Genomic DNA, 25,096 nt, shown 5'->3' with positions numbered 1-25,096 from the left:
TTATGTTAAGTCTTTTGTCTTTACAGTGTTGCTGTTATATCTGCAGGTTTGTTTCCTGATAATTGGGATGATCACCCAGTAATTTTTCCTGCTAGATTCATAAAGGTCATTGTGGCCAATCGGTATATAAATATAATTTGATTTTATTTGAGCATACATGTTTAACTGTAGATATACACAGATCAGCCGTACCATTTAAACCACTGCAAGGTAAATAAAATAACATTGATTATTGATTATATACCAGTAAACTGGTGACAGGATCATGGCTCATTTGGGACCGAAGGTTAGCCCGTCCAGTCTGATCCCACAGCAAAGTCAATGTAATTGGCTGACTGCTGAGAACATAATTAAAACTGGCCACGACAGAAAGGTATCAGAACACTCAACGCATCACAGCCTGATGTTTATGGGGCTTAACGGGCAAAGAGTTCAAGGTTGTTGATTCCCGCACCCAAATTTCCCAGATCAAGCATCAATGCAATTCTGATTCAGGGAGGTTCAGAAAGATCCGTCGCTAATGTCCCGGTGACAGGGGTCTGCACAATATTAGCTATAAGGTTTTGTGTTTTAATGTTATGGCTGTTTAGCGTATATTTCTGCTTAAATGTTAAATTATTTAAACTGATAGGATCACTTTCCTTAAAAAGGTCACAAATGTTAATCTGTCCTGTTTTGTGAAATTAAGGAAACGTTATTTACTTTCATTAATTATGTTATCATATGTGCTATATAGATTAATAGCTGATGATCTTTGGCTAGTGCATAGTTTACATTTTTATACTGAAAAAAAAAGTCCTGCATCAAGCAAAGTAACCAACTAAGGAGAATGCTGAAACTACTGAAATTAAGCTAAAAAACGATCCCTGGACGGGTAGTGCTGAAGCGTCTGAAACTTTAAAATATATGTTCAAATAGTTGGAAAAAAAATCCTATGTGACTTGATCACTTAGTGTTGCATTAAAAAAAAACTTGACAGTAGAAACCATACTGTAGCTATGTTTAACAGTGAAAGTAAGAGCATTTCCACTAGGGATCGGGACTAAACAGCTGTGTAGCCATAAGAAAAAAAAACATTTGTTAGTAAGAGGAATAGGATAGTGAGCATAAAGATTGGATTTGGGAGGAATGGAAAAAGGTCATGTGGTCTGATGAGTCTGGATTGACCCCATTCGAGAGTGATGAGTGCGTCTCAGGGTAGGAAAGAGGTAAAGAGACAAGCCTCTGGAGGCAGTGTTATGATATGGGGTTGCTTTATTTGGTCAGATCTAGGCTCAGCAACGTTATGTTACTGAATGAAGTGACCTGAATGACCAGGTTATCACATTAATTATTATTTTTCTTTCCTGACAGCAAAGGCCTTATTCCAGGATGCTAATTGTGAAAGAGTGGTTCTGGTGTCGTCTAAATACTGTATAGTTAAACAGCACGTTTGTTATTATGCTATTTATTTGTACTGTAGATTTTTAAAAAAATTTTAAGTAATAAAAAAACTCATCTCACTTTTCTCTTGTACAGACCCAATACTAACTAGGTAGCGTTAAATCTGAAAGCTACTGTAAGACATGATGATGTCATAGTTCTTGCATATACAGTTAATGCATTAATCATAAAGCATGTGTTGAAAGCATTTAATCTCCTTTACAGATTGTATAATATTCTAACAAATCCCAGGATATTAGGCTGCAGTAGATTCATTAAGTGCTCAGCAGGACACTGTGTGACCACAGTAACTCTCCTAAATATAGCATTATAAGTTTTCAGCTGTAATTAGAAATTAGCAGATAAACAGACTTCACTTTAAATTTATCCTGAGAATAAAATAAATAAATAAATAAAAATTATATATACATCTTTACTTGGTAATACTTGCTGTATACTAACATTAAATCATTTGAAATAATCCATAACCCATGTGATTTTCATACTACATCGGGCAGGAGTCCGACTATGTGCAGGTAATTTACATAAATTACGGCCTAGTGGCACTGAATATTTATGGTTAATTATCAGTGAACAGATAGATAATGACAGCTTGGCAATTATGCAACACCTGTTTTTTTTTTTTTTATAAAAAGTCATGGCAAGCTAAGTGGCTATAATATTCAAGCTATTCACTCTTTCAATAGGTTTCAAAAGGTTTTTCTTTACTTTCTTTCTTTTTTTAATTAAAAGTATAGTTCCACAGAAGTCAATAAAGATGGGGGGAAAAAAAAGATCAGTTAGGTATAATGATTCTTCTATGTGGCACGTATCGATGTATTTAATTTATATATTTTTGCATTAGAGGTGTAAAATGTTGCCATTCCTCTATAATCCTACAGGTGGTGCTCTAAACTGTTCACACTTCGGCAGGGAGCACAAGATCCTCTGCAGTAGGAGCGAAATTATTTGCTAAGTTTGTTTACAAAAGTAAAAAATGAATTAATAATAAAACTGAATTTGGATATTTATAAAATCGTGATACTAAAAAAATCGTAATACAAATTGAATCGGCACCTAGGTATCGTGAGATTGTATCGGGTGGTCCCTGGTGATTCTCATCACTATGAGCCAAGTAATACGAAAAGTTAGGAACATCTACAGTAGGAATGGTTTGTCAGGGTTTGACGGTTTCAGCCAAACAGTGTTTGTCCATTAACTACAGTAAGTCCCCTACATACAAACAAGTTCCATTCTGAGAGCATGTTTGTAAGTACAATTTGTTCGTAAGTCTAAGAAACATGGTCTAGGTACTAGGTTACTAACACAATTGACTATACACAACATATTACAGTACAGTGTTCCTTAGAACCATGCTGATGGTTGAACGATTAATTTTTAAAAGAACGAGCAATGTCTGCCATCTTTTCACTCCATTCCCTTAAATAATTTTCACTTTTGTTATGAACGCATGTCCACATATTATAAAGTTCATTACTCGAATGGCCGTATGTAGGCGACTTACTGTAGTGTGACCAGTACCAAAAAAACAAAAACATGAGGAATATTCATCTGCTTGCTAAGTGTGTGTAGAATTCTAACCGTGAACGTAGGAGGAGCTTCTCTGGAGGTTAATCAAGATCAATATAAGATCCAAGTGGTGTTGTCACATTACTCACTCATAGAGTCAAAGTTAGCACAAGATAGAGCAAATTTATTTTTAATGTCCGTGTGCAAATTTGACGATGCTTTACTGCTTCGAGAAAACAAGAAGGAGCGAAGCTTAATTCAGTGGATGGCCAAATACAGCCAAGTACACTGCCAAATCCCCAGTGTTGACCCAGAGTGCTGAATTAACAAACTAGCGTGTTTATATAGGTCCAGTTAAACACTAAGTGTTAAATCAACACTGGGGATATTAATGTGTATACTATACTTTAATCTTTAGTGAAAACACAAAGTATTGACCCAAATGACTTTAAATATTTACAAGCGGTTATACATACTGTATTCTGGTGTGAAACTCAAATTCCCTCCCATGTACCAGGTAGTGTGCTTATCTCCCTTAAGCTATATCCAACACAGAGGTCTAACAAAGTAAACAGGAAGCCGTTAGAGATTTGCTCCACATGGGCGATCAAGAAGACTCAGATAGAAGAAAATGTGATGAGAAAATATTACTGTAGGTGAATATATAAACGGTATAAATAAACCTGACACCTTAAATTGCGCATTTCAATTTCTGACCTCTCATATTCTAGAGATTAAAAAATGAGTGACAATCTTTGGCAGACACTACTGTAAATGTGTGTGTCCCACTCAGACACATCTATCAGACATATCTGCACTATTCCCAGCTCCAACTTTACGTCCTGTCATGGCTTGTATAGTACCTTGGCAAGAATGGTCACCAAATTCAGCATCGGTGAGTAATTATTATACAGCTTGCTTAGTGGGAGAGAGCCAACATTCTGGATTATGAGTAATTTGCAAGGATGGATGGTAACAAACTGTGTGTACTCTTGTTTTAGGGCTTGAAAACATGGTTCACTGTGCCAGTACGTTTTTTTTTGTTTGTTTTTTAGCATAATTAAATAGTAGTTCTTTCACATTTTAATGTAGCGTTATTAATTTTTTTAAATCACCATTACATAATAAAAACAATAATGCATTTACCACCATAATAACATCATTGCATTAAAAGATATACTGTAGTATGTGCAAAAAAAAAATTATAATGTAACTTTAAGACACAATTAAAACAAAGCAGTTTCTTGTCTAAAGGTCTGGACTTAACCAACAGCCAATAAAGATGAGCAGATAAAAATGAGCCCAATTTTTCAAGCATTTATAGTTTAAAATAATGAAAAAGAAAACCAGTAAAGCTATCATAATTTCATAGGTTCACAAATATTTTGTCTTGAGGTCCTACCACGGTTTTGAAATGGGAATAGTTTAATAATAATAATTAATTAAGGTATCATCAAGCCAGCTAAGGTTACCTTATTTTACCTTGATGGTGTTCACTTCAGCATAGTTCACTCGGTTAGTTTATATAGTTTCCTTGATCGTTCGTTCCTTTTACTGGTACTCAAGTGAATTATTACTACAGTCGCAGTGTCAGTGGGCTTTTTACTCATCACACCACTGTTTTTTTGCTGAGCCAAGCTGGACTGTCTAATAAAAAATATTCTGAGTCTCAGTGGGGACCACGACTCTAGAATCTTAAAGACACTGTGGCTCTGTATTAATCACGTTGTTAATTTAATATAAGCAGTTAATGAATATGCGATCACCCTACTGTATAATCTTTGCAAACCAGGTGAAACAAAAAAAGACCAGGTGAAAAACCACCTCGTTTCTTCGTGTTAGATTACATTAAATTATGCCGATTAAACCAGAACAAATGTTTTAATGTGACGGGCTGCAAAGTGCCTGAAGATACAGTTTATTAGTTGCTTATGTCACAACGTTAGCAGCAGCCTCATTTCCCCTCTCGTTTGTTCCAACCACTCAGCATTAAGTGAAACAAGTACAGTGAAACCTCAGCATACGAATGACCTCCTGCCTTAAGAATTGGAATTTTGCAAGAAATTTGCATCGAAGCATTTTCGGCAAATGAACATACAACCAGGAGCAGTTCAAAGCATGTTTGTATCAGTGGAAAGCCAACCAAAGTCAACCAGGAGTTTTACAAATAAAAAAAAAAAATTCCAGTCATCGAAAACTGTCTGTCTTTTTGTTTTTTTGGAATATTGGTAATATTTTCTGGTGGCAGGAACGGATTATTTACATATGCATTATTTCTTATGGGAAAATTCATATTGATATACGAATTTTCGCTCTTAAAAACTCCACAATGAATTTAATTTGCATGCTGAGTTTCCGCTGTATTATAATCACTGGCCTGATCATCTGTCACCTGTTTCTCACTGGTTCATGCCTTGAGTTAGCTGTTTTTTTAATCTTGACTGATTCATAGGTCATTGTGTGGCTTAACAAACAAAAAACCTTTATCTGAATCTCGTCAGGTACAGGGGCTGGACTTAATACTAGCGTGAGAACTATTCCTCAAGACTGTATATAAAAAAGAAAATACAAGAAAGTCTGGCTCTTTGGGAGCAAAATATGAAGAAATGAGGGGCGACTCAAGACTTTGGCACAGTACTGTATATTTGAAGTGATGGGAAAAAAAACATTACCTTTGATTGGGTGGATTGTAAGACTGCTTGCTTCCGTCTGGGTAAAGTCTGAGTACCGCTTTACTGCCTTAAAAGATCAGCATCCAACCTGAAGTGTTTGTGTCCTTCTCCATGTATGTCGTGGAGGTTTTCCCACACTGTCACAGGTTTAACTGAAGGTTTTTAGAGTTATCCGTGTATATTATTCCTAAAAACCATCAGACTCGAGTTCATCAGTGTGGGCTGCCATCAGGAAATCCCAAACTGAAGAAAGACCACATGGGATGAACATAATGGTGTTCTGGCTCATTTACAAAAGTAAGATAATCCTTAAGGTGACCAAAGCATCACCTTTGTTTCGGACCTTTCTTTCCGAGCACGGCCTTGTTGGTCATACCCCAGATGGTCTGTCTCACTCACGATTGTCCTGCATCATGGACTAAATGCTTCTTGTGTTTTTTTTTCTCACCATGCACAGTCTTTTACCACAACCCCTGGCGTGCTGTAACTTTACTTTATGCGGGCGTTTGTTTTCGCATTGAGTAAAGGAAATGCTCTTGGACGTCACCGGTAATTCAATTGAAATCCCTTGTGCCTGCCAGTGATGGTCAAAGAGAAGGAGGGACCATTGATCTTGGATTACACCAGAAGCGTCCTTGTTCTGCTGAGAAAACAAATACAGGCTTTTATTAGAAATAAAGTTATACAAGATGATATAAAAGTGAGGAGATTTCTCTTGTTTCTTGTTTTTTTTTTTTCCCAAGCCATAATGGTTGAGGTTAAACTCTTTCAGAAGAATCGCGTGAGTGGATAATAATAAGATTAGACTTGGGCCAAAACCTTGGATTGATTTTTGCTTAGACCTTACTTTCTAATTTTGCTAATACGTTTTTAGATTTTTTTCGGTTGGTTCCATGAAACCCAATTAAATTTTTATGTAGGTCAAGATAATGCAAAAAGCATCATGTTTCAAGGTAACTGTGAAGCGAATTTGAACCATCAAGAACGTGCCATTTGAATTTTGGAGAAGTAAATAAATGAAAATATTACAGATTTTTTAAAAACCAAAGGGCAAATGATCCAAACCGGAATTTTCTTATGTCATCAAAAAAAAGATAGAGTCAAGCCAGCTCATTAGGATTTCAGAACCTTGGGTTCAGTCCAGTACTCAATTCTGGTCTTGGACTCGATTCTAAGATTTTTTTTTTTTTTTTTATACAGTAGATTTCCGTATTGACTAGTCCTTTTTAAAAAAATGATTTGTTTTTATAGTTGGACCTGTCCGAGATATTGTGTCTCATACAGCGACAGTCCCTTAAATTTCTCTTCTCCTAATTTTCTGTTAAGAAAAAAAAAAAGAGAGAAGTTAACAGGAGATGTACCAAACGTTCGGGTCAGGTGAGTGCTGAATCAACTTGATGTAACATTGCAGGTGTATAGGTTTAGCATGAGATTAGCATTTGATAACATAGGCAACGCCCCCTAACACCATATACTGTAAATGCAGGTGCATATTGTGCCATCGGCAAAGACACGTCACCCAAGGAAGGTAGTAATAACAAGAAGAACTATAGCAGTAGCGAAATCAAAGTACTTTGCAATGAACTCCGAGTAATTATGTGATCCTCCAGAATGAGAGCTCTATTATTACAGAAAAAAAAACACACAAACACACACACACACACAAGGGCAAAAGATCTGTGACGCTGTGAATGCCGTGTCAGTCGAGGAACGTACACTTAAATAAATTTATTTAAAAAATTGGTTTGCTGGTACATGGAGTGGGGGCATAACCCCTGTCAACTATTTAAAAAAATTTTTTAGTTTTAACAGTTGTACTAGATTGTGGTTTTTCATAATTACGTGTTTCAGAGTACTTGATGGAACAATCTGGAACAGGTCAGCATGCATTCATTCATCCCCTCAAATCTGTGTGATCTCTAAAAACACACTCTCCAAATAAGCCCTGGATGGCCAAAGCATCTTGCACTACTTTAAACATGATTCAGATTTTTATAGTATCATTCGGGATCAAGTGACCAATAGTATCTTTTGAGCCCTTGAATTAAATGTTATGATGTCTAATCATTATAATTCCTCTAAAAACATATAATATATAAAAGATTATATAAATTATATAAATCAATTTTAAAACTATGTTTCTGTGTATTGGATAGAAAATTTGCAGGCTGTAAAAATGGGAGTTTTTACACCACCAATATTCTTTTACCTAAGAGGAAAAAATAATAAACACTGACGAAGCCCAGAAATGAATGGGTACGAAAAGAATGTGGATATGATAAAAGATAAGCAATTATATCTACAGTACATCACTTCTTAGTTAGTCTTTTTGCTGCTCCCGTTGAGGAGTCGAACCACCAGCGATCTGCATACAGTACAACTTGGCACTGCTTTTACACCAGATGCTCTACATAACACAACCCTCCCATTTTATCCGGGACCGGCCCTGCATCCAGTGGTTGGGGACCTTCCGCATGGCAGGCGAGAAACCCAATCTAAGTTTGGAGTTTTGAGGGGAAAAAAGTTGAGATGTTTTTGTTTAAATGAAGCCTCCTAGTTGAAGTAATTGGTTACCCTGGAAAAGGTCAGGATGTTTCTTAGCCTTACTTTTAATTGGACTGGAACTTGTCTTGGACTTGACCAATTAAGACGCCATCTTGACTTGATCTCAGTTAGACCTGGTGTTGGACTTCACAACGGTAGTCTAGACTTTATTTCAAAAATGTTCATCAGTGACATTGCTATTGTCATTTTCTGTAGGCAACAATAAGCACTAAATTGCTCCACATATTTGACAGAATTAAATATCAAAGGGGTTAAAATCAAAATGTCAAAGAGACAAACGTAAAAAAGTAGAAACACTTCTAATCATAAATAAATGTGATTATTAGATTCATTACAATATTCATTTTGATCCTATGAAGCAGCAGGTTCATAGTTGTGTGATGCTTTTAGCTACTTTTAATTTTAAATTACTTGCTGCAAAAAACAAGGACTGGGCTTTAGGACTCCTGTAATTTTAATTCACATTTGTTACATGGCCTTGCTTCAGAAAAAATGAATTAAAAAACGATGACGTTTGCACGCTATAAATAATAAAAAAAAAATGAATTGAGGAAATTTGAAAGGAAAAAAAGTAATTAAGAAAATCAGTAGATCTCGACTAAAGGCAATAATAACAAAATGATAAAGATATGACTAAGACCAAATAAATATATGAAGGGAGTTCAAGTCAAACAAGGACTGATGAAAAGGAAATTGATGAAATTTCTCATGAATGAAGGCATAAAAGACAGTTACATTTACACGAGGCTTCAAGAACAGTACAGTGATGAGACTCTTACGGTAGCTACAGTAAAACCTTTTGAATGGTGCACATTTGGTCCATGAGGCTCATTGTTCTTGCTAAATGTGTATTTAGACTTGACTTAGAGTTTGGGGGGATTTTATATTGTTCAAGTCCAAATAGCTAACGATAATTAGTTGAAATGAATGGCTTGACCTGAAAAAGTAGTTCTAAGCTTTACTTTTATTTGGACTGTAACTTGACTTGATTGACACCTGTCTGTGGAAACTGTATGAACATTACAGGAACTTCAGCTGGGAGTTATTGCCACATCGTTAATGCGTACAGTCCTGACCTCGCTCCGATCCATTTTCACATGTTTGGGTCATTAAAGGAGTTTTTGAGTAAATGTTCTACCTTGATGGTATCCGAGCACCAGTGAAACGCTGGGATAAGTGCATTAGTGTCGCAGGGGACTATATCGAGAAATAAAGTTTTGAGAGTCTTTTACCTCTCACAACTTGTGCGCAATCAAAAGTCCCAGTTTGACTCGAACTTACATTTCCCACTGAACTCAAAGTGAACAAAACAGGATGGAGTAATGTAGCATATATCCTAAAAGAAATAAAAGAAATAATTCTAATAAAAATGTGTTTTGTTCTTCACGTCTCGAATAACGTTTCAAAAAGGCGCTATCGTGTTGTAGGGAATTTCGCAAGTGCAAAAGCGGGACGTTTATATATTTAGTCATCTCACGGTTTCAATTGTGTTTCTATTTGCGAGACAATCTGTTTATAACAATGTTTATATTTTCTCTTTGTCACCGAAGAAAAAAGGTCTCCCACACAATATCTTAGGCTGTTGACTGGCTGGTGCTCACACTGCTGTTGAGCTAAAGAGGGTGTGAGGATCTGAACGTTAAACGGTAATATCGACTAAGGGAACACTGACGCACTGATCACTTTCCCCCGAACATCTCGCAAAACGTCATTTGAGCTTTTCATCGGAACACTAACTGGAGAAGTTGGCAGTGTCTATCCAAGCCCAAACGGAGAGATGAGTGGAAAAGAGTGTGTTTAAACAGTCCTGAAAGGCTGCGTTTTTTTTTCTTTTTAAGTGCACATTTTAAGCAAAATCAAACAGCTCCTATTTAAACAAGCAAAATAAACTGAACCCTGTCATCTAATTACTTTTGAGATGTGACTGAGATCTTTTAAATACTACCAAGCACATAAACATGTGCAGAAATATTTCCTATGATCCAGCTGTTTTTGTTGGTTGTTGCAGTGCAGTTGAATGCTTTATGAAACACGAAAGACGGCACTGAACTTGGGATTGCTCATAAATGTGCGTGATGGATCTGAGAGTTGAGCACAGTTCCAGGCTTTTTAAACTTGGTGAATTCATTTTATCCATGAATGGGTTTAAAGAGCTCCTAACCTTTTTATAAAAGTACCAACTTATGGGTTGCATTAACTTCTCATCAGTTATAGATGCAGTGTGAATTCCTGATTCTAGGGTGTAATGACAAAACAGAGTTAAAGGTTCAAATGCATGCTCAATTTTCCCATCTAAATCCTTTAAATAAGGTCAGGGAATTGGGTACGTCATGCTGGAGCTGTATTTATTTTGGGATGGTTAGATCCCATTTTAAAAGGTTTCTCTAGGCTTTTAGAATCACCAACTTGTTTTTTGTTTTATAGATTGGATTATGTGTAATATATGTTACACATATACATACAATTTACAGTCTAAACTGATATGTCAACAAAGTAATTTGTTGCAAGCCTGACCGTTGAGCTTGTTGGGATGCACAAGGAGAAGTTGTAGGTAGGTAGTAAAAAACTCTCAACTACCGGTCTTTACTTCGAACCTTCATCCACCTGTGTAATTGGAATGATTGTAATTGGATTGAAGACATATTGTCCATGTAAACCTAGATACTGTCGCTTTGCACCTCCAAGGTTTTTGGATTTCATTCTTGTTTCTGGAAACTTCAGTTTCCCCCCACAATCTAAAGACATGGTGTAGGTTGGGTTGGTCTTCTGGATGCTACCATCAAGGCCGATGCACACACAACCCGGCACAGGTTTTACACAGGATGTCCTTCCTCCCATTGTATCCAGGCTTGAGACCTGGACTGCTTCCAGTCTCAGGGGTTTGTCATTGGCTGGGAATGGAACCCAGGCCTTTCGCATGGCAGTAAAGTAACACACCATTGAGCCACAATTGCCCATGGTATAGGTTGAGTGGCGTTATTTAATTTGCCTGTAAATTGTGATTAGTTGTGCTTGTGACCTGCAATGGGTTGGCACCCCATCCAGCGTGTACCCTGTTATGTACTGTAAATTCCCTGGGATAGGCTCTAGGCCCCTACACAGGATAATCAGTATGGACAATAAATAGATGAACAACTAAAACCACAAAGCCTTCCATTAGATGCCATGGTTAGATGTAGGCATATCATTAAAATGTAGGCCAAGCATTAATTTGTTGAATTAATAATTATGCCAATGAAAGGTCTTCGCAAGGATAGTCAGACAAATGCGTGTGAATCTACTGTATGTGTGTGGCTGATAACACGATAGTGAGAATGTGAAGGAGATTTAGGACAAATAAATTACTGCCTGTGCTGACAGCACGAATGAAAGCAAATAACAGGTCGAGATGTCCTCCGATTCGCACACACCCACACACGCATTGCAAAGGTTAATGTCTGAGCTTAGCAGCTAAAGCAGTTGGTCAGCTAGTTCTCGGTACAAACACTGCAAAAATGTACCAAATGTGCTGCCAAATTCTGACAGTGTTAAATGGACGGTTTGGCAATAAATCAGATTTCGACATTACCCCCTCTACTCGGAGTGCAGTCAATCAACCAAAACATGTTTTGCTCTCTGAGGTGTTGCAACAGTTTTGCAATGGAAATATGATGCTAATGTGGCTGATAAGTAAAGATAATTACACACAAGCGCAGGTAAAATATAAAAATAAAGTGAAGCACTATGAATACAGTGGTTTTGGACTTTTTTCACATAAATAAATAAGTATACTTCTTAACGAGTTTGTTAAACCGAAACAATACTCCATAGAACAAATACTGGTCTTACGTGATAAAATAGATTTTTTTCCCCTTAATTATATTTCATTTTTTTCATTTCTTATGGTAGATGGCTGTTTTGACTTTGGACTTGATAAACAGTGAAGCAGCATGGCACCCCCAATCATCACCAACTGGAAACTTCAAACTAGAGTAGACTCTAAGCTACTTGTGCCTCTCCACTCTTCCTACAGACTCTGGGACCTTGATTTCTAAACGAAATGCAAAGATATTTGCTTTTATCTGAAAAGAGGATGCCTCCGAGGTTGACTCTGGTTCAGTGGCTTAATACCAAGGATGCAACGATTGTAGCCGGATTCCTGAAGATGTCTGTGCATGGCTGCTCTTGAGGCACTGACTCCAGCCTCACTGGATTCGTTGTGAAGCTCTCCCAAGGTCTTGAACAGCTTTGTTTGACAATTTTTTTAAAATCTACAGTCTTCCCTGTTGCTCTTGTATCTTTTCCTATCACACATTTCCCTTCTAGTCAACTTTCCATAAATATGCTTGGATATAGGACTCTGTGAACAGCCAGCCATTTCAGCAAAGACCTTCTGTGGCCTCTTCTCAATTCTGAGGATGTTGATTATCTTCTGGACAATTGTCAAGTCAGCAATCCTCTCCATGCGCATACTGAACTGCACCGAGATTCACACGCTATTTATACCACCGTTTCTCACACATAGAGTATACTTGGGCGGTCGGCCAAAGTATATTGACGGCCATCCAAGTATATTTGTGCACCCTTTTTAAAAAACTGTCCGGGAGAACGGCGCTCCCAGCGACTGATTAACTTGTAGCGGACAGTTCCCTCTCGCGATATCGCTCCAGTACCTGTTTATTATTCAACCGGACGAGCGGTGTGCTAAATGGCTGTAAATGTAACGGATGCCAGCTTCAGAATAAGAAGGGCGTATCGCATATGCTCTGCAGAGAAACACAGTTTCACACAATATCAAATAAATCAATATATTGTGTTAAAGGTCATAAGTATTTGCTTTTATGCCGGCCCGTTCCGCTGGCTACCACCACTGCAAGTATATTTCAGACCTGAGGGAAACATTGTATATTGCTGCCAAAGTATACATTGGTATATATATATATATATATATATATACACTGTATATGGTTTAAAATACAGTATATTCTGTATATATACATGGAATATAATGTATAACGGCTCAGATCTTAGTTTATTTCTTTGCATTGCAAAATGAATGTTCACTATGGAAATCGCTTGAGGGATGGATGTCACAAAGTAGTAACATTCTAACTGTATTAATAAAGAATATATAAACCTCAGGTACGAACGTTAAGCCTGGAACAGACTGCATTTCTAAGTCGGAGAACTTGAAGATTTAAAATGACAGAAGAATGCATTTCGATCGTCTGAAAGACAGAGAGCAAGAGATTTACCCAAGCCGTACTCTACTATCACACCTGTTCTGGATTTAGACATCACGGCACTCTATAGAAAATGCAATGTATCCGCAAATCCATCACTTCTGCTTTGGAAAATCTGTCCCAACTCGTCACATTCATTGCTTCTGCATCTTTCATAATAAATCCTGCGATCCAGCCGCCTGGCTCCGAGTCCTAATGGAATTTGAATTGCGTTTACTCGGAAGGGGCCGATGGGCCGAATTTACAGATTAGCTTTTCGAGTCGTACAAAACACAACATGTCTTTCGGAGACTACTGAGTAAAAAAAAAAAAAAAAATAACAGGCCCACTCTTTAAGACTGCACGCTTCCATCCAATTCTGATCTGATGTACAAATCCACTGAACTTCAAGGAGCTCCATGTGTGAGTGTTTGGATTCTACAGTAGGAAAATGATTGTGTATTTATGCACCTTATTTGCTTAATCTGTGCATGTCAAAGTGCTTAGCACGCGTGTGTGTGTGTGTGTGTGCGCACATGTGTATGTATGGGGGGGTTCTGCTTAACTATTCAGCACACAGCAGCACCTTATTTTCTCCCCCACAATTCATCATTTGACAGGGAAAGGGGGGAAGGGGAGGTCGTGAACCCATTGGAGAATAAGTTGGAGGCTAGCATTACTGTCAGGATGAGGAAAGCTTCCATTAATTTGACGTTGAGCCAATTCTCTGGTGAGGGCGAAGCGAAAATGGCCGTGCGGGTGTGTGCGTGTTTTAGGGAGAAATGCAAACAGAGTGTCACGATGATGAATGTTCTTCTGTGAGCGTAGCTTTAACATTAATGGCTGTGTGTTAATGTTTGCTAGTGAACATGTGTGTATGCCGAACAGCTGCTCTTAGAGTAGACACAACGAGCTCTACAAATGTGAAGATGCATCAGTTTTATGGCTTTGTGTTTATTAGCTTACTCCATTATTAAAATAATCTCTCTCGCGCAAGCAGCTTTAGCAGATCTCATTTCCCAGCTTTATCGCAGATGAGGCTCTGCGAGCGGAGTTAACTTTCATAATTACTATATATATATATATATATAGATAGATATACACACATATACAGTATATATACACAGGCACACACATATACTGTATATATTGTGGGTTTCCATTAGAAAATGTGGTGCAGTAACAAATCCAACATTTTATGCTCTTTCCATTTTTCCATTTTCATTCCCAGAAGACTCGTACAAAAGGGAAAATAATAAATAGTACAGACCACTGATTGGTCAAATACAATTGACAGAAATTCCTCACGAGGCCCATTATTTTGGAAAAGAAAGGAAAAAGAAAGAAAGAAGAAAAAAAAACTGTGTACCACCGTAGAAAAGATCAAATCACCTCCAACAATGCCACAGCTTTCTTGAAATAATATTTAGGAATTTAGGATGCAGCCTTGAGCCTCTTGCCTTACACCTCCAGGGGTTAGGGGTTTGAATTTTTCTCTTTGTTCTTTATGTTTGGAGTTGCATGCTGTCCACATGCTTTGTGCGTTTCCTCTGAATAATTCGGTTTCCTCCCACTCTACAAAGACATGCAGTGTAGGTTGATTTGCATTTCTAAATTACCAAATATATGAACCGAGGTGTGTATACTTATTTATCTGTTTAAATTCTGGCAATGTGATCGATATCAGCGGTTAATTCAAGCCTTGTAGACGCTAAAGCTAAAGAATTCTTGTTGTTTGTATTTCAGTTGCTCGCATTAAAGGGACCTCCGCAGCAGACCAACAATTTGGCAATGGTTTTATACCAGATGCCCTTTCTGATGCAACCCTCCAATTTTATTCGGGCTTGGGAACGGCACTTCATCCAGTGGCTGGGTTTTAAACTCAGGCCTTCTGCAAGACAGGAGAGAAACCTACCACTGAGCCACTAACGCCCAGCTAAGGACTAACAAAGAGTAACATCTTAGATTTTTTTCTTCTTGAATGTAATTTCTGTCCACAGTAATCACACCGGGCACAACAAGTGCTTTCTACAACTGGTGCTTAGATTCCAAAGTAGACTTGCAAAGCCAGAAGGACTGCTGAAGCTATGTTGTGTTTCGCCCTTGTTGTTGTTGTGCTTGCCGATAGCGTTGCTGGGAAAGTGAAGGCATACTGTACACTGTATAAAATGATGTAATGATGTGACTCTCTAGCCCTTGGAAAAAAAAAGACAATTCTTAGAAGGTTTGCTATTGAACCGACTCTGAACTGGGATTAGTATAAAGTAGCACCTGGTTCACGCTGGTGCAAAAGAGGTTTGCGTGTGCTTGTTCCCTCCAGGAGGAACCTACCTTGTCTCCTGGGATAGGCTCCAAGCCCCCATGACCCCACGAGGGATAAGTGGTATAGATGGATGGATGGATGGATGGATGCAGCCTATACACACATTTATCACTTTAGTAGTGTGTAACATATTCAGTGAATACAAGACAAAGTTCTGTTTAGTCTTTGAGACTCATTTATGTCACTTCACTGCCAAGTGAAAGATAAATCAAACCTTGAAGCTCCTCTATTGGTGCTTAGTGAACAAAAGCATCATGTGGGAAATGATGTAACCACCTAACAACCTCCAGAGAACTCCTACTTCCACGAGAACTAAAACACAAGACGAAAAATTAAAGTGCCAATATTTATAGATTCGGATAAAGTCTTTACAGAGTCATTTTGGCTTTAAATCTAATGCAGTCTCACAGAAAAAAAATAAAAATCCATGCGACTTATCTGCAGCACCTTCTGTGTGTCGAGTATCCACATTCTGACACCAGCATATGCTCTGCATTGCAACATATCAAAGATTTACTTGAATGCTCTGCATGAGACCTTCTGCCTGGATGTATTTTAAAAAGCTAACATTTACCACTTCGCTATTTGTATAAGATTGAAATGAAATAATTATTTCCGTATGCTTAGTGAGTATGACTCACTTCACACGTAAAAGTTCATGCTTTTTACAAGATATGATCAGACCGAGTTCATAAACCTTCTCCTCTTCTCTTTAAACACAATCAGGCTTGCAAGTCACAGCACAAGATGGTCGGTAATGCGGGTATTTCCAAAATGCGGATAGTTTTCAGGCTGTAAATCCTTTAGGCTTCTGAGAATACAGATACAGAGAAGTTTTATGAGTCTGATAATTCTACACATACGGTACTTTGTAAAAAAAAAAAAAAACATAACTTTAAAGGGGGATCTATTATGCAGAATTTACTTTTTTTTCATTTTTAGACAGTCAAATGGGTCTTTATGCATTTTTGTAATAGCCGGGGCTTAAACAAGCCTATTAGATGTTTTCCCTAATGTGAGCTCATATAAGAAGAGCCCCTCCCCCAGCTTGTTGCGATTTAGTTATGATTCATGTATCACCACACAGACTCCAAAATCGATTTTTTAAAACTATTTTTATGAACTATTTTTACATTAATAATAGAGATAAGCCAGCCAATCAGCCAGTGACTAGAATTGTTTGGTTTTCAGTTCGATTGTTTCAGTTTGCCTCCCATATAAACAATTTTGTACCGAACGCAGAAGCTTCTGAATGACGCAACTGAAACTGATTTTTATGGCGGCACATTATCAAAAATCATGCGTTTTAAAAACTTCCAGTCTGCCTTTCTCTCCAAACTCTGTGAGTTTAATTAGTTTCAAAACTACACACTTTTACACAAGTCTCAAAACTTGTGCGTCAGAAAATCTCCTAGATAGAAGCCCGGTGTTCCTGCGTTAGAAGCCGCATGTGCCCGAGTGCCCGGCAGTGCTCAACCCACGTGCTCTCTGTCAAGTTGACTTCCGAGACTTTGGAGGCATTTAAGGCGGTAAAACGTCACCATTTCTTTATAAATCCTACAGGTGGTGCACGCTGAACTATTTGCACATTTGCATCCCATGTGGTAGAAGTGAATGATTTGTTAAGGTAAATAATAAAGCAATAAATAATGCAGAAATACGTGCTGCTCAGTAAAAAAAAAATACTAATGTTTAATTTTAAATGAAAATTTGAAATATCGTAAAGGTTTAAAATTGTAACAAATTCGAGGAAGGGAAAGTTTACGCGACATATGCTTGTACCCGAACCTTAATATTTACCATTTAAAAGCCATGTTTCCCCCCTTTGAGTCCATGTTGTTTATATCATAGCTCCTTAATCGGATTGGTCATGAGCTTTTCTTCTTTTTCTATAACAGCAGATCTGACAGTAGTCCAATTCTAATTCAAATCAAAGGTTTGTATCAACGCATTTGTTCTAATATATTATTGTTTCTATGGTAACAGCTATTATTAACCTAGTCTTGTCTTGAGAACAATATGACATAAATTTTTTTCTGTTATTAATTAAGTGAAGAAATGACAGTGGGTGAGGAATTGACTATATACATCAATCAGCCATAACATTATAATACAAAAAAAACATTATGCCCGGTATTGTGTAGGTTATTGTGGTGTGTATTGGGGTGTGCTGTGGTGTCTGGCACCAGGATGTTGGCAGCGGATCTTTTAGGTGTGTGGGTTGCGGGGTGGGGTCTCTGTGGATCAGATTTGCTTGTCTGGAGCATCCCATAGGTGCATGATCAGGTTGGGATTTGGGGAATTTGAAGGCTGGGTCGGAACCTTTGGGGTCTTTGTCCACTTGGCCTTGTGGTGCACTGGGTGTTCTGGTGCCTTTCTATCCTAGCCAGCATTTGCTTTTCTATTGTTTCTATTGTTTTTCTATTGATCGGACCAGGCGGGCTGGCGTTTGGTCACCACAGGGATAGCAATGTTAATGTTATAGCTGATCAGTGTAAAATACTATAAGTGAAGACCGTTTCTTAAGATTAAACAGAACCTTAGAAAATATGATGTCATTCTGCTGTTGTATTAAGATGAATAAAATGCTTTACGACAAGCTGTTATACTGTAGAAAAAAAATCACTCGCTGAATTGGGTTTTAAATCATACAGTAAATCACATTTTCAATAACAAAAGAAAATGGAAATTAAAATCATTTTGATTTTCAGCACGTTCTCATCATACGGAATTTTTTAATTCTTTCGCTGCAAGCTGATTTTTTTTCCCCCCACTAATGATTTTGTTGCATTTAATCCGTGCTGGTCAGTGCTTAGTAACCCAAATTCTAAATTTGCATTCTTCTTTTGGGCTGGATCTGTGTACCTACTGCATGCATTTCCTTGTCTGTGTCTTTCTGTATGTATGTATGCATGGGGGAATTTTTATTAGCTAATATCATTAGGTTTTAAATAGCCTAGGATGTCTGCAAATGATTAGACACACACAGACCAGGACACTCAACACAGTATGATGTGACCAGACTCCTAACAGAGCCAGTATAATAGCCAGTGTGTGTGCGTGCGTGTGTGTGCGTGCGTGTGTGTGAGAGTGACAGAGAGAGAGAGAGAGAGAGAGAGAGGGAGAGAGAGACTTATAACATGATATAAAGTAGTTCGGGCGACTTAAGCAGTCGCACCTCCACCTCATTTCCTCTAAATGTAAGCGAAAGATATATATGAAGAGAAAAGGATAAAGAGGAGTGAGAAATATGGACAGAATGCTCGCTCGCTCTCCGTTCTCCCGGCGACTGAGCGATCCTAATAAAGCTTTTAGCTCGGATAATTAAGAGTCACCCATATGCAGAGCTCGATGCTCGATTTACCACTGCTCATTCTCGCTCTCTCTCTCTTCATTCCCCCTCTCCTTCCCTCCCTCCCTCTACCTCCCCCATTTCTTCCTAATCTGATTCTGAATCATTCACCGTGACTCTCTCTCTCCTCCCTGCTGGATAAATCCCTCGCTCCATCCCTCGTCTTTTTCGGCTCTGCCCTTTGAGACGGTGCCATTTTTTGCACCATTCATACAGTTGCAGTCGTTTTCTCTCTCTCTCTCTCTTTCTCTTCACCTCCTCCTTTTCTGCCTCTCTTCTTTCTCTTGCTCTCTCTCTTTTATTTTCCATCTACAGTCTTGTTCCTTTTTTTTTTTACCTTTTCTCTCTTTTCATTGTTGAACTCTTTTTTTCATCAGTCTCTCTCTTGACTTCTCTCTCACTCATTCTATCTCTCCCTCCTGTTCTCTCTTTTCATTGTCTCCTTTTCTTATTCTCCAACTCACTCCTTATCTCTCTCCTTCACTCTTATTCTCACCTTCTCCCTCTATGCATCTCTCTTCCTCCTTCTCGCTGCCTGTTATTACTCTCTCTCTCTTTCTCTCTCCCTCTCTCACACACTCATCCCCCCCCCCACACACACCATTCACAGCTGTTTAGAAGTGCGGGATGAGATGAGCGCTGACGTGTCGTATTCAGCGGCGACGAGAAGAGTGGAAAAGCCAGTTCAAGGACAGCGTGGGGAGAATGAAAAGCCCGAGGACGAGATGAGGTGCTGGTTTTTCATAATGGCATGGTATCGGTGGAGAACAAAAGAAATTGATGGAGAACGGAAAGACGGGTGCTCTGAGCATCTTTGAAGGATGGAGTTTGTCTGACTCGAGAGTTATGAGAAAAAAGGATTAAATAAGGCATGAATTATAGATGTATACATCACAAACATGATACCCATAGAAATATATTCACGCATACAAATACATACAGCTTTTTTTTTTACTGCAAATGTTTTCTGCAACAGTTTTTCACTGGATGCTTTTAGAGATGAGATAAATAATTGATTCTTAGATGTACTGCAGTTCTCTTTTAAATTGCATTGTTGCATAAAACTGTTATTATTTTTTTTATTATTAGGCTTATACATAAATGTTTTTATTAAAATGAGAAATAATTAAAATATATTTGAAATATATACTGTATGTCAAAAATATGTAAAAATATAATATTAAAAATATTAAAATATTAAAATATATATTTAACAATATATTTAACATAAAAAATATTTAATCTCAATAATAGTATATTTTACAGACACAGCGAGGATAAACGGTAATGCTACAATCTGATTTGTCAGGACGTGGCGATTCCTTTCCTGTAACGTAGCTCTTACACTAGCATGATTGTAATTAAATCAAATCACAGGCTTATAATAAGGTGGCTATTGATAATCATGTATGGCATAAGGCTGACATAATCTAATAAAGCTAAAAAGAAAAATTGGATTAAACATGTTTTTTCTTTCAAATAATACATAATCACTGTTTAATAATCAAAGATTTCTTTAAAAGTAAATTTATGAAAGTGTCTTCGAAGGGTATGTTTTCTACCTTGAGAAAGTCTTCACTCACTTACTTTACAGTCCTTTTTATTTCATCACACTCCCTCCTGTTTCATTCCTTTATTAAAATATTCTTACACAATTAACCTGTGTTCAAACTAGTGCTGCCACTTGAAGTCCGTAAGTGTTTACTGGAGGCCGTTGTTTGAGTCATTTACATTTCTAAACCTTAAACTACAGGCTAACCTGCTGAAGTACAGTACAGTACACTGCCCGGCCTAAAAATAAATAAAAACATTCAGTCGACCGCCGTTAGCTTTGATTACAGCATGCAACGTGGAGGTGTACCGTATGAAATGATTCCTCATGCTCCCAGAACCACTCTTTTAAAATATGAGTCCTGGAATATGCCTGCGCATATCAGGAATGAAAAACCCCATACCGTAGATGTAATAACCTGGTCATTCAGTACATTCAGGTCATCAGCTGACTTTATTTTTATGCCACATAACGTTACTGAGCCTTGACCTGAGCAACTGAAGCAACACCAGATGACAACACTACCTCCAGAGGCTTCTACATTGGGCACTGTAATACATGCCCCAGGGGTAGCTCAGTGGTTACTATGGTTCGGAAGGTCCCAGGTTCAAACCCCACAACCACCAAGTTGCCACTGTTGGGCCCTTGAGCAAGGCCCTTAACCCTCAACTGCTCAGATGTGTAGTGAGATAAAAATGTAAGTCGCTCTGGATAAGAGCGTCTGCCAAATCCCCTCCCCTTCTTACCCTGACGCGCCAATCACTCTGGATAGATAAATAAGGTCAATCTGAACTTATGACCCTTTTCCAGCTCTAAAATCCAATCTTTATGCTTTCTAGCAAATTGAAGCCTTTTCCCCTGATTAGCTTAACGGTTTTTTTTTTTTTTTTAGTAGTCCCAAGCCGTGATTTCTAAAGTCCATTTTTTAAAATGCAAATTCATAAGCATTCATGTGATCTCCATTTATCCAGTATATTTGTCCTGTGAAGTTGATGGCTCTACACTCAGCTCTGTGTTGGACAATTCTCATGTCAAAAGAGAAAACTATGTAACCCATGTCATTTTTAATTCCTTAGTTGTTTTCTTTGCGTGTAAAGTAGTTTGACCCTATAATTTGACCCTTATAACACATATTCATTAAGCTTGTACCTATAATTCTACAACTTTTCAAAGACATTTTACACGATTGTGTGCTTCCAAATTTGATCCATCCTGTACAGTAAACTACACCGTATTCTATGCTTTTAACAGCTAATCTACCTAGCACATATAGTAAGTGATGCACTGTTAACACACTGTCTCATTTATTATTTCAAGGCATTCTTTTACCATTGACCGAACAATGACTAGCCATTTGGAAAACTAAAGGACAATATGATATGATTATCATACATAGGTCTACGTTGAAAAATCAACTAAGAATATAAGTGTATATATTTTTGATTTCAGATGGACTGACACAGTGGGAATTTTTTTTCAATGCACTAACCGATATCCACGTATAAATTCCTTCATCATTGCTAAGTACTTTATCCTGATCAGAGTCATACCGTATCTGATGCCTCTCGGGGAGACAGAACTACACCCTGGATGGGACGTCAGTCAATCGCAGGCCACCATGCAACATTAAATATCGATTTCTACCACTTGAAATGCCGAGCATGAGTTCTTTATTCCACTGTGTCTTACAATCATGGAGAAGTACTTTTGTGCTGGTACTGCAAAAGTGCTAGATCTGTCAAAAGTTCTAAAAATTAGGAGTGGAATTGTCACAGAAATAACAAAACACATTTTTATTTTCAAATTTTCAATGGTAATGCATGCTTATAATAAGCTGTCAGTCAGAATATTAAACCGAGCATTAAATTTACTAAACTGATGTATAAATAAATTAGCCACCCCCCAGCATGCATGTCAAGCAGCAACCATGACATACTGTATGTAATTAAAAGTGTGAACGATTGTGGTGTCTCAAGGCCCACCTTGCTCTTAACCCCCCCCCCCCCCCCCCCATCCTCCCATGCTGCCACTCACCTTGACCCAGAGCTTTAAACATGTCACTGTTAATTGGAAAACAAGTTGACATCATTTTGGCAGACTGGTTTATAAAATATCCTTTTGTTTAATTAAATAAAACATTTTTCATTCATTCGTGTTTCATTCATTTGCCGCTTAGTGGTGATATTGGGGCTAAAATGTAGATTTAACCATTACATTATGTCACAAGGCCTCATGCTTATAATATTACTACTACTAATAGATATTTTTTTTATTTGTGTGAATATTCTGTAAATAACATAATAGTGAATATTTGTTTTATTTTAAATATTTCTTTCTTTCTACATTGTAAGAATATTCTGTTTTAATCATGGCGCTTGATGGGTTCTACAAATGCACTTGACAATACTGTTCTTGCAAGAAGTGTTTCAAAACAGCTGACCTTCATGCCTTAAAATAACTACTGACTGTTAATGTTGTTGCTTAATAACCTAATTAACCTTAATAACTGTATATGTGTTAGTTCACAGTTTTTTAAATACATCCAATACTTGTGTCCAGACTTTTACAGGTTCTGTAGTGCCACCCAGTTGGACGCCTTCGGATGATTTACAATGTAGTTATCAATAAAAGTCAGGAAAGATAATGGAAGGTGTGTCCAAACTTGTGACTAATAATATGCGCTGTAATTGTCTATGGATTTCATGACATTGTGTTGGATTTCTATACCTAAATCTTTTTTTTTTTTTCCAGTTTGACCATCGTATTTGTGTTTTTTAAACATATGTGATGCTTGAGCTTACTGACAACTGACACACTAAGCTTAATTTTTAATATACTGTGATTCGTTTTCAATTTGGTAGTGACATGAACAAAGCTTGGGGTCAAGGTAAGTGGGCGTGAGAAAAGCTAATGGGAGGGAAGAGAGCTTAAATCTGCAATAAGTGACCTGTTTAAGTGTGAAGCAAGTGTGCTTAACCCCTTGTTGGTGTTGGCAGAGAGCTGACCAAGGCAATACAGACAAGCTGCTGGTCTTCCCAGACTGATCCATTCAGCCAGCTGAGCTCCACTAATCACTAGCCTTACACACACACACACACACACACATGTTCCAATCCCCATTCTCATCCCAAATCCCCTCGATTCCTTCTTCTTATTCACTGTATAAAATCCAGTTTGCACCCCCCACAGCTACACCAACACATCATTATCTGAATTTCCCAAATCTCCCTTTTACGCTAACGCACACTCACACAAACACACACACACACACACACACTCTCGCACACACTACTGCGTCTACCTCCTCTCTGTAAATGATGCGGTGACTGGAAATAAACAGGCAATTTAAGTGCTGGACACCTCACTGCTTTCTCTTCCTCTCTTCACACACACACACACACACACACACACACACAATGCGCAGCATCACACACTCTCTTCTCCCTGCTGCTTCCGTCACACTCCCTCACACACAGGTTGAGAGAGGGAGCAAGGTCAATGTCCTGCTAGCAGACTGTGTTCTCACTGGGTTGAGCTTAAGCACAGCTGAAGGTACACTCTGTGTGGCGCTGCAGCGGTTACACAATCACACACACTTTGTGATCAATAAGACAGGTGTGTGCAATCACTCTCTGATTTGGACAGCTGAGAATAAAATGACAGGAGAGCTCTGTGTGATCTCTGTGTGTGTGTGAGAGAGAGAGAGAGAGAGAGAGAAAGAGAGAGGAGGAGTCGGTTTTAAGAGTTATTAACATTAGATAGCCGAACGCTTGGACCATAATTAGCACCATGTTTACCTTAGCTCTCCTTTCCCTCAGCCACTGAAGCTAAAGTGACTTGCCACACACTTATCACAGGAACTGTTTCTAGATAGCATTTTTAGCATTTGTATACACAGTCTTAGCATTTATTAGAGTCCTAAATGGTGGTTAGCTATATCTCTCAAACATGGCTATTTTATGAGTTATTGACATAGCCGAACGCTTGGATCATAATTACCCATAGCAAAGAAACTCCAAGATGAGATCTCATGTTAATCTCCTAGACAGAAATGAGCCATCTTTGAGGCTTCAATGAGATTTAGGCGTTTTCTGCATCTTCTCAAAGGTGTCTCAAATGTGGCTCATTACCTTTAAATTTTAGAGATAGTTTACATTTGTCTTGTGTGCAACTTACGTATGCAAAAACGAGCCATCTTTAAAACTTGAATGAGATTTTAGCTGTTTTCTCAATCTTCTCAAATGTGGCTCAAATGTGGCTCATTACCTCTAAATTTTAGAGATAGTTTACATTTGTCTTGTGTGCAACTTACGTATGCAAAAATGAGCTGTCTTTGAGACTTGAATGAGATTTTAGCCATTTTTTCAATCTTTTCAAATGTGTCTTGAATATGGCTCATTACCTCTAAATCTCAGAGGTAGTTCCTATTTGTCTTGTGTGCGACTCATAATTTTTGAGTTTTAGAGTCTGTGGTAAAAA

This window comes from Clarias gariepinus, chromosome 24, assembly GCF_024256425.1.
Source record: "Clarias gariepinus isolate MV-2021 ecotype Netherlands chromosome 24, CGAR_prim_01v2, whole genome shotgun sequence".
NCBI lineage: Eukaryota > Metazoa > Chordata > Actinopteri > Siluriformes > Clariidae > Clarias > Clarias gariepinus.
Note: the sequence above shows the minus strand (reverse complement) of the source record.